Below are 11,974 nucleotides of genomic sequence, written 5' to 3' on the forward strand. Positions count from 1 at the left end.
ATTTAACCTATGACAAAGGAGCCAAGCCCATGCAATGGAAAATTTAAACCTCTTCAATGCTGGGAAAATTGAATGATAAAATGCAAAAAGGAAGGCAGATTACTAGTTAATACCTTAGGCCAAAATTGACACATATGAATTAAAGATTTGTGTAATGTGTCAAAATCTTACACTGCACACAAGAAAACATAGTTGATACACTCTAAGAAATAAACTTTAAAGATGTAGTTGGTGTTTTATTTCTTTCTTCTTCATTTAGGAGCCATACTCAGCAGTTCTGGGATTTACTCCTGACTGGTTCCTGGAACTTATTCCTGGCTCTGTACTCAGGAATCACTCCTCTTGGGCTTGAGGAGATCATATGGGGTGCTAGAGATGAAACCTGGGTCAGTTGCATGCAAGGCAAATGCCTAACAAACTGTAATATAACCCAGCCATCAAAGGTGCATTTGGAAACTCAACTCCCTTGCTAGGGGAAACAAGACTAAGAATAAATAAAATAGTGCCTGCTTTGTCAGCACATATACTAAAATTGGAACAATACAAAGAAGATTAGAATGGCCTTTTGAACAAGGATGCTACGCAAATTCAGCTGATAAATGTCTTTCGATGATAAATGTCTTTATCAAAAGACATTGCAATGAAGTTGATACTCATTTCCCTGTGGATTTTCACCAAATACTCATTTCCCTGTGGATTTCACCAAATATTTGAAAGATCTCTACAGTAAAAGAATGAAGTGGATTTCCTTGTATTTTTGTGTTTGTACAGAAGATAGACTGTTCATATGGGACTTTTTTTTCTTTTGTATGAGAAAATTCCTAAGAAAAAATGAAAAAGGAAGAATTACCCTTTGCATTACATAGAGGTTTCTAGCCCAATTCTGAAAAATGATATTTTGTTTATATGGATTAAGAAACTTCTCCCTACCTTTTTATGTATTTCTTCTTAATGCTAATGATTTTAAATTAAAAAATTAATATACATATTAAGTTACAGCTTTTTCCAAATTTTTTGTGGTGAAACTATTAAAATTATTTAAATACAGCCATAGAACATAAAAAGAACATGCTTTGACCATTCCACTACTCTTTATAATTGAATATGAATAAATCTTTATTTTTAATTAAAAAATAAATAGTACGGTAGCAAATTAAGCAGCCTTATAGTAAACAAACTGTTACAAAACAAAATGGAAATAGCAATTTGAAAAAGATATGTAAACATCATATATCTGACAAGGTATTCATATCCAAAATACCTACAGAACTCAGAAAAGTAAACAACAAAAAAGCATGCAACCAAATAAAAATGGACAAAGACCTGAATATACACTTCTTCAAGTATATACAGAGATATTAAATTGACAATTTTTTAAAAGGCTCAATTTGTTATCACCGGAAAAACTCAAATCAGACTTAGAATGTGATACCACCTCACACCAAGGAGAATAATCCATATTTAAAAAATTGTAAACAACAAGTGCAGGGGAAGACGTAAGAAAAAAAGAAGTTATTCCGAATATTGGTGGGAATGTAAATTGGTACACTCTCTTTGGGAAACAGTATGAATACTGATTAAGAAACTAAAAATATAAACACTATATAATATAGTAATATCAATCCTAGGCATTTACCATAAGCATATGAAAAACATGAATCTGAAAGACATTTGCATTCCTATATTAATAGCAGCATTATTTACAAGAGCTCAAACATTGAATTAAGCTAAATTTCTATTTAAAGATTACTGGAGGTTCCAGGAGATAATACAGTGTTTAAAGCGTGGGCTTAGCAAGCACCTTACCAGGGCTCAATTCCTAACACCACATGATCCCCCAGGAATCAACATGGAAGCCTTGGAGGGCCCTATGCACAGCTGGGGAGCCCAAGAGGTCTCCAGAATGACTGTGGTGGTCTAGATATTCCTCACAACTTAGGGCCTGGGCTGCATCTCATTCTTTTTTTTTTTTTTCATGGTGATAAAGTAAAATTCATTTCAGAATTGGAAGGAAAATCCAACATAAGCAAATGAATTAATTAACTGCCTCACATTAGCAAAAGAAAATACAAAAATTACATAATCATCTTACCAACAGTCGCTAAAAAAGCATTCAACAATATTCCATACTCATTCTAATAAGAATCTTGTTTTTCACATGGTTAACTGAGATTCAATCCCCAGTACTACATAAATTACCCTGCATACTGCAAGGAGTGATCCCTGAACACAGAGCCAAGAGTAAGCTCTGAGTTCCATATATTATGCTTTCCCGAGCAAAGAAAAACAAAAGCAAAATATTAGGGATAGAAGAAACCTATCTCATCATTATGATAACACATATGACAAATCCACAACCAACAGTATACTCAAAGGTGAAAATGTTTTCCCTGACATTAAGAGAAAAACCATATTCTTTTTTTTTTTTAATTTAATCACCATGAGATACAGTTACAAAGCTTTCCTGTTTGAGTTTCAGTCATACAATGATCGGACACCCACCACTCCACCAGTGCACATTTTCCACCACCAATGTCCCCAATATCACCCCCTCTGCCTCTATGACAGACAATTTCCCCCATACTCTCTCTCTACTTTTGGGCATTATGGTTTGCAATATAGATACTGAGAGTCTATTATGTTTGGTCCTTTATCTACTTTCAGCACACATCTCTCGTTCCAAATGATCCCTCCGACTATCATGGACTTAGTTATGGGATGGAGGGCAATTTTTAAAAGAATACATAGGGTACTAAATTTGCTGAGATGTTAAGTTTATATTCAGTAATTTTAATGCCACATAGAGTTCCACTGTCACTATACAATTTAACATGAACAAAGTGTTTGATCATTCTTAGTTTTTTTTTGTTTTTTTTTTAATTTATTTATTCTTAATTAGAGAATCACCGTGAGGGTACAGTTACAGATTTATACACTTTTGTGCTTATACTTCCCTCACACAAAGTTTGGAACCCATCCCTTCAAAGTTTCATGCTGAGTGAAATGAGTCAGAAAGAGAGAGACAGACATAGAAAGATTGCACTCATCTATGGTATATAGAATAACAGAGTGGGAGACTAACACTCAAGAACTGTAGAAATAAGTACCAGGAGGTTGACTCCATGGCTTCGAGGCTGGCCTCACGTTCCAGGGAAAGGTCAACTCAGAGAAGCGATCACCAACTACATTGTAGTCGAAGGCCATGTGGGGGAAGGGAGTTGCGGGCTGAATGAGGGCTAGAGACTGAGCACAGCGGCCACTCAACACCTTTATTGCAGGCCACAACAGCTAATTGGAGAGAGAAAACAGAAGGGAATGCCTTGCATCTCATTCTTGGGCCTTTGCACTGCAGCTATTTCCCACTAGGCTTAGATTAACTAGTGGGGCCACCAGACCTCTTTAGCAGCATTTGAGGGCCTTCTTCCCCAAAAGATGACTGAATCTAAAATGTGTGTTCTGTATTTTAAGTGGAATACTACTCTGCCATTAATAAATTCAATCTTCCTTTTGGGGTAAAATAGGTAAATCTTCTCAATTCAACCTCCTTTATTATTTTATTTATTAACTTATTAACTTATTTTATTTATTAATTTATAAACTCTTAATTAATAAGAGTGAATAATACTTATTAATTAATAAGTATTATGAGTACAATACCATCTCTACAACCAAAGTGACAATAACCTTCCCCCACATAAATAAAACACTTGCATTCCCCCCACATACTTAAGTAACCTCAATTCTGTTGTCTAAAATCTAAGAATTTATTTTAATAAGACATTGGCTATTTACTTACTTTCTTTATCATCTATCATTTTCCAGTTTCCTTCTGACTCACTTCACTTACCATGACATCCATGATTTCTATTCATGCTGCAGGAAAAGGCAAGACTTTATCTTTTCTTAGAAATGAGTACTATCCCATTGCATATATATAGCAGTTTCTTTACTTGTTTATCTACCATTTAGGCGTTTGAGTTATTTAAAGATCTTGGCTACTATAGATAGTGCTGAAAAGAACATAGGTGTTCATATCTTTTCAAATTTGTTTTTTATTATTGAGATAGATATAGATGAATAGAATTTTATTGTATGGCAGTTCTATTTCCAATATTTTAAAGAAATGTTCATGCTATTTTACATAGGGGTTAAATCAGTTTATATTTGCACTGACAGTGAATGAGGGTTCCTTGTCTAAACATCCTTTTCAGCAGTTGTTGCTTCTGGTCGTTTTATGTATAGGATGTTCTCACTGGTGTAAGATTCTATCTCATTATCTTTTGTATTTCCATTTCCTTGCTTATCAGTGATGAGGGGTAGTTTTCATGTGATTTTTGGGCATTTGTATACGGAAGTGTCTTCTTCCCATTTTTTGAAGGAGCTGTTTTCAGTTGTGAGTTTTGCTATATATCTTTTGCTTTATATACTTCAGATATAGATCCTTTGTTGAAGGTATGCTGTGTAAATATTTTCTCCCATTCAGTAGGTTGTATTTTTATTTTATTTATAGGTGCAATTTGGACCATACCCAGAGGTGTTCAGGGTTCACTACTGGTTTATCTGGGGAAACCGTCTGTTGTACTGGGGATCATGCTGGGATTGGTCACATGCAAAACCAACTGTCTTAACCCCTGTAATTCTCTACAGTTCTCTTCTCCCTATTTTTCTATAGGTCTGATTGTTGCTATTTGAGGGGTGGGCCATACTCACAGTGCCCAGGGGCTAGTTCTAGCTCTGTGCTTAGGAGTGAACCCTGCCAAAGACTATATGCAGTACTGAAAATTAAACCATAATTAGTTGTATGCAAAGCAAGCATCTTAATTCTGGTACTATCTCTCTAGCCCCATACTTTTGTTTTAGTGATATTTAATTTCATAGTACAGGAGATTTATAATTTTATATAGTTCCAAACTGAGCAGAACTTGAGGTGATTATGCTCAGTGAAATTAGTGAACAAGTGAAAGACAATAAGCAGATGGTTTCACTCATATGTAGAATATAAATAACCAAAGCAAATAAACTGGCAAAGCACAACAAAAATAACTCTTAGATGCTGTGAAAACAATGGTGCTTCCTGGAGCAAAAGGAATGGGAGTGGGAGGAATAGGTAGAGGAGTAATTTTTATAGAGATATAACACTAGAACTTTGGTGGTAGGTGGTGTGAGTGTCATCCACATATAAAGGTGTGAAACTGTATATCCCAAAAACCTATAGTATTCTAGACCAATGATATATCAAGAAAGAAGTAAAGGAGGGAAGGAAGGTGGGGAGGAAGGGAAGAAGGGAGGAAGGGAGGGAAGAAGGAAGGAAGGAAGGGAGGAAGGAAGGAAGGAAGGAAGGAAGGAAGGAAGGAAGGAAGGAAGGAAGGAAGGAAGGAGGGAAGGAAGGAAGGAAGGAAGGAAGGAAGGAAGGAAGGAAGGAAGGAGGGAAGGAAGGAGGGAAGGAAGGAGGGAAGGAAGGAAGGAAGGAAGGAAGGAAGGAAGGAAGGAAGGAAGGAAGGAAGGAAGGAAGGAAGGAAGGAAGGAAGGAAGGAAGGAAGGAGGGAAGGAAGGAAGGAAGGAAGGAAGGAAGGAAGGAAGGAAGGAAGGAAGGAAGGAAGGAAGGAAGGAAGGAAGGAAGGAAGGAAGGAAGGAAGGAGGGAAGGAAGGAAGGAAGGAAGGAGGGAAGGAAGGAGGGAAGGAAGGAGGGAAGGAAGGAGGGAAGGAAGGAGGGAAGGAAGGAGGGAAGGAAGGAAGGAGGGAGGGAGGGAGGGAGGAAAGAAGGAAGGATGCAAACAGAACCTTTATCTCAAATCATCACTGTCACTGTCACCTTCACGTCTCCATTGTGAGACTTGTTGTTACAGTTTTTGGCATATTGGATATGCCATGGGTAGCTTACTAGGCTCAGCCATGTGGGCTAGATACTCTCAGTAGCTTGCTGGGATCTCTGAGAGGGTCAGAGGAATCAAACCCAGGTCAGCTGTGTGCAAGGCAAACACCCTACCCGCTGTGCTATCACTCCAGCCTATCTCAAATCATACACAGTGTTAATTCAACATTACAGGAAGGGATTTGAGTTAAAACAATGAAACATCTCTATTATGCCAACTTTATAAATCACAGTTTTTAAGTATTTTTTAAAAAAATAATGAATGTACAGTCCTCTATATTAGGTCATAATCCATGAAATACATCAAGGAAAATTTAGGCAGAATGCTCCATGATATTGACCTCAGAGTGCTTTGCAATGACTGAACCACATTGGCAAAGGCATTGTAGTTCTGTAGCACTGACATCCTGTTGTCCATCAATTTGCTCGAGCGGGCACCAATAACTTCTCCATTCTGAGACTTGTTGTTAGTGTTTTTGGCATATCAAATACACCACGGATAGCTTGCAAGGCTCTGCCATGTGGGTGGGATACTCTCGGTAGCTTGCCGGGCTCTCTGAGAGAGACGCAGGAATCGAACCCAGTTTGGCCGCATGCAAGGCAAACACCTTATCTGTTTTGCTATTGCTCCAGTTCAAGCAAAAATAAAAAACATAACTTACTTCATCACACTAAAATTTTCTATGCTGAGAAAGAAGTAACAGCTAAAATCAAAAGACACACTACTGAATAGGGAAAAAAAATATTCATACACCATCCATATGACAAATGGCTAACATCCAAGAGATATAAAGCATGCCCAAAGCTTAACAAAAACAAAAATGACCATGACAACATAATGGAGAGAAGAGCTGAAGGAACACTTTTACATGTAAGACACACAGATAGCCAATATGCATATGAATTTTTTATCATCATTGACCATCAGGAAAATTAAAATTAAAATGACAATGTGGTTATACCTCACACCACTGAGAATGATCTTCATCAAAATGACCAGAAACAACCAGTGCTGGTGAGGATGCAGTGAAAAAGGAACCCCCATTTACTGTTGGGGGAGGGACTATCATTTGGTTCAGCCTCTATGTAAAATAGTATGGAGACCTCTCAAAAAATTAAAAATACAGCTTCTTCCATATAAGCCAAGAACTCTACTCCTAAATACATATTTTTAAGAAAAGATGGAATATTTCAGTTTGATGTAGCTAGGATATAATTAGGGGATACAATATTAAGTGAAATGAGTCAATAGGAGGAAGATGTTTTTACTCATATGTAGACTGTGAAGAAACAAGACAAGATAATTGATAAGCCCCAATGAAAACAAATCCTGAAATATTTCCAAGACATCTGAGGCTGCTAAATGGAGATGGAGATATATGGGACCTAGGGATAATGGTGTAGGGGTGTTGGCACTCTGGTGGTGCAGTAATTAAAAGCCTAAATTGGGGTGGAATATGTGCACTGGTGAAGGGGTGGTTGTTCAAGCATTGTGTGACTGAGACTTAAGCCTGAAAGCTTTGTAACTTTCCACATGGTGATTCAATAAAAGAAAAACACTAACATCAGTATTATTTTACATCATGACACCTCAATACAACCTTTGATTAAAATATAAAGTGGTGACCAGAGAGTTCGCGATACTCTCGATATCTTGCCGGGCTCTCTGAGGGGGCGGAGGAATTGAACACGGGTCAGCCGTGTGTAAGGCGAACGCCCTACCATGGTACGATCACTCCAGATAGTATAGGAAGCAAAGTACTTGCCTTGCACACAATTGACCCAGGTTCTATCCCCAGCACTACATACGATCCCCTGAGAACCACTGGTATTGATCCCTGAGCAGAGGCAGGAATAAGCCTTGAGTACAGGCAGGTGTGTACCCAAATAAAAAAATGAGATAAAAATATGAAATTAATAATAAAATATCATAGATTCAGAGCAAAATATGCTTTATTTTACACACAAGGAATAATTATAGCATTTTGGCTGCATTTAGTTTGCCCAGCTAAAATGTCTATTTTTTTATTCTAAGTTCTTAAATTCACTTTTTCTTTGTATATTACATGGTAAACTCACTTTCTTCCAAATAAATTCCACAATTGACCCAGTTGTCAACAAATTGAGCTGGGCTATGATGGAAAAACCCTTTATTTGATTACATTAGCTTTCTGTTAACAATATTTTGGAAAGTCTATTCACAATCATTTAATTCACCCAAATATGATCCTACACTCTCTAACCTTCCCAGAAAAAAATTTACAACATGTATGGAAGTGGAAGACATCATGTTAATTGAAGTAAGGGCAGAAGAAGGACAAATACAGAAATATTTCACTTATATATGGTATTTCAAATAACTCACAAGGGAATGCAATATTTTAAAGGGACTATGCCTAGGTTACCATTGGTCTCAGAGTACAGGTAGAAGGGCAGAAAAGAGACAGAGAGTAAGCAGCAGGGCAGGAGTCAGGCAGGAGTAAAGGTGATACAGGTAAATGGGTAGTGCAAAGAAGGGTATAGCTAAATATCCAAACCACAGACTCAACAACAATGAAATTATGAAACCCAAACATTAACAACCAAACTTATAAAGTTGTCTGTATAGTTGCAGGCTGGAGGTGGGGATGGGGGTAGGGGATGAAAAGAAAACCTGTGAAAACTGGTGGAGGTGGGTCTGGTGACAGGATTGATGTTATAGCAACATATGTCTACAATTTTATTATAAATAACTTTTTAAATCATGGTACTTTAAGAAATTTAAAAAATATATTAAGACAGGACATTGATGAAATAACCTCTGTGAACTCACTAGAAATTATTTACTGCATGCTCTTTAATTTCCAAATAACCTATACTCAGTCACTAGAGACGATTTCAATCTTAGCTACATAGTAAGATTTTTTTTTCAAACATGAATTTTGAAAATATATCCAGATGGAAGTGTTACCTTGTAAAGCTGATACTTTTTTCTGTCCACATTATCTTACAAGTACACTGAAAGAATTCCTGGAAGAAATAATGTGTAGAATAAATACCAAAGGGAAAGGAGATACTGCTTGTGGATTTGTGTGCTCATGGGCTTTCTTTTCATGAATCCTTTTTAGAAAACTTGAAATCTAAAAATGTAGTTTTAAAACAGTTTGATGATTCCTATTGGCTAATTCATCAACATAAATAACTTTTTAAAAAGAAAATCAGTTGTAACTCTAACTTTGATGATGAAAGAGGCCTTAGATAATATTCACCAAGTACTTCATAACCAAATGACATCTTTTTCATAAAAGTGTGCCAATTTTAGCCTAAGTGGATTGCCACTACTATGGGTAAGAAACTATTGAACAAATATGAAAGGACAGTTTTAGAATAAAGAAAGTTCTGGGAGGAAACTCATTCTATAGGAAAAGAGAAGTAGATGAAAAAGACTGAAAAGAAAAAAGTAGGGACCAGTGAATTAAGGAATGTAACAATTCCACATTTAGCATAGGACTGAACAAATCTACTCCTGGCCTAAGAAACTTGTCTTAGTTATGAAAAGGGAGTACTTTATATATCACCTGCAAAATTCTGTTTCTACAGAAAGCTGACTTATTTAGAGATATGCAAATTGCTTGATTACTTTTGGCTGCGTAAAACAAAATGGAAGATGGATCATGAGTCTCCACTTGTTCTTTGAATTATCAGAGGGAATATCTAGAGGACCAGCAATAGTGAACAAGGAAAGAGCCAAAGCACACAGCAGGAGGAGACTGGTGTTTCCCCTGAAATGAAATGGAGGGATGATGCAATCCCACTGAGTTAGTATAGTACAATCATTCAGTACCATGCACCACCTCATAATACACACACCCACACACACACACACACACACACACACACACACACACAGTCGACCACAGTCCCTAAGACAATCATAGTAGTAACGAGTGGAAAAGTAGTGTGAGGTAAACAAAAACACAGAAAAAAATCACCAGATAGAAGGAAACAAGAGAAAGTATTAGGGTTTATTAGTTGTATCTGAAAAATAACAGGGAGGATTTAGAAAGAATTATATAGGTGGCTTTGGAAAGAGGTAGAGATATTATCTAGATATGTAAGTAGAGGAAAGGGTGATATAATTGACTTAATACTATTAATATTCTTCAATTTTTGCATCTGTAAATGGAGTTAATCATAATCATAAATCAAAAGACTTGTGAAAATCAAGTAAGATAATATGTGTAAAGTGATTATTTATCTGGCACATGGGAAACACAACTGAGTGTTGGTAATGTTAGTATTATTATAAAATTATGTAGAGTATTTTTTCTGTTATATGTGTATATTTTTAAATCAAGTGTTAGAATGCAGTTTTAAAATTTTTACATAGGGGCTGGAGCAATAGTACTGAGTGCAGAGCCAGGAGTAACCCTGAACATCATCTGATATGACCCATAAAGCAAAAAAAAAACAATTAACTTTACAAAGTGTTCTCCTAATCATTACCCAATGTGGATTTCTAGAGCATGAAATGTAATCTCTCTCAGAGAGCCCAGCAAACTACCGAGAGTATCCCACCTGCACTCCAGAGCCCGACAAGCTACCCGTGGTGTATTCAATATGCCAAAAAAGAGTAACAACAAGTCTCAGAATGGAGAAATCACTGGTGCCCGCTTGAGCAAATCTATGAACAATGGGACGACAGTGCTACAGTGCTAAATGTAATAAGAAATTCTTCTATTTTTAACTATAATTGGGCTATAATATAAACTACCAAAATATCAAGTAACAATTGGAATTTCCTACAGAAAATTTGAGGTTGGACTCATTTTGTTTAACTTTGCACTCTGATGCCTAACAAATCTTAACATATAAATTATTGATTTCAATGAAATCAAAGATAAAAAATAAAAATCCCCTTGCATGAAACTAGCTGTCATCATGCAAAAATGTTAACTTCCTGGTTTGAATTAACAGAATTTTCTTCTAAATTGTTTTGTTGAAATTTATTATTTTAATATTTTATACCCCTTACTGAACACTGACTCAAATCACACTTTCTTCCCTCTTTAATTCTTTCCCTTCACTTGCCCTCTTACACAAACACACCTGTTTATTAATTTGCTACCAATACGTGAGTAATTAATAACTACAGAATAAATATGTTTCAAAATCTGACATATACTTAAAAGACAAAACAAGAAGTCAACTTTTCACACTTTCAATCACCGCTATAATCTCTATCTCTCAAAGCCATGTCTAAATCACATTTGCTCTTATGTTATTTCCCTCTTCCCTTCACTTTGTTGGTGCTTGTTGTCACAGTGCCAGGGATTGCCTCTCATACTTGGTGGTTGTGCTCACACTTTGGTTATAATACTCCCGGAGGGTCACATATCTTTAGTTGCGATGCTTATAGAGGTATTCTCCAGAATCTGCATCTCTTGTATTTGCATATATTCTGTTTGTATTGTTAACCAGGGGTTGCACATTATTTGGTGTTCACATGTGTTCACTGGGCATTATATGACTGGCCAAGTTTCTTATACATCTTTATTTTTAATTTTTTTCATTGAGACACCGAGGAATACAGCTGCAAAGCTGTTCATGATTGAGTTTCAGTCATACAATGTTCCAACACTCATCCTTCCACCAGTATACATTATTTACCACCAATGACCCCAGTTTCCCTTCTGCCACCTCCCTGGCCTGTCTCTGTGACAGACACTAGGCAACTTTTCTTCTCTCTCTTTCTTTTCCTTCTCTCTCTCTCTCTCTCTCTCTCCCCTTTTCCCTCTCATTTTGACCATTATGGTTTGCTATACTGAAAGGTTATAATGCTTTTTCCTTACCTATTTTCAGCACACAGTACTTATGCAGAGTTATCATTTTCAGCTATCATGTTATAGTGGCCCCTTCTCCATTTCAACTGCCTTCTTCCCCAGAACTTGAGGTAGATTTCCAATCATGCACCAGTCCTACTGGCCTGTGTTTCTACTGTCCTTTGGTATTAGTCTCATACTATGTTTTTTATTTAACACAAATGAGTGCAATTATTCTATGTTTGTCCCTCTCTGATTTGTTTCAATAAGCATGATACTCTCCATGCCACCCATTTATTTT

General features: G+C 36.5%; 1 non-coding gene across 1 annotated transcript; it reads left to right on the top strand.

Annotated features, from left to right (window-relative positions):
- The first annotated feature begins 502 nt into the window (after positions 1-502).
- Positions 503-607, top strand: LOC129400517 (U6 spliceosomal RNA). Its single transcript, XR_008627745.1, has one exon. It is a non-coding gene; the product is annotated as a U6 spliceosomal RNA (small nuclear RNA).
- Positions 608-11,974: the final 11,367 nt, after the last annotated feature.

The sequence above is a fragment of the Sorex araneus genome, chromosome X (assembly GCF_027595985.1).
Source record: "Sorex araneus isolate mSorAra2 chromosome X, mSorAra2.pri, whole genome shotgun sequence".
Lineage (NCBI taxonomy): Eukaryota > Metazoa > Chordata > Mammalia > Eulipotyphla > Soricidae > Sorex > Sorex araneus.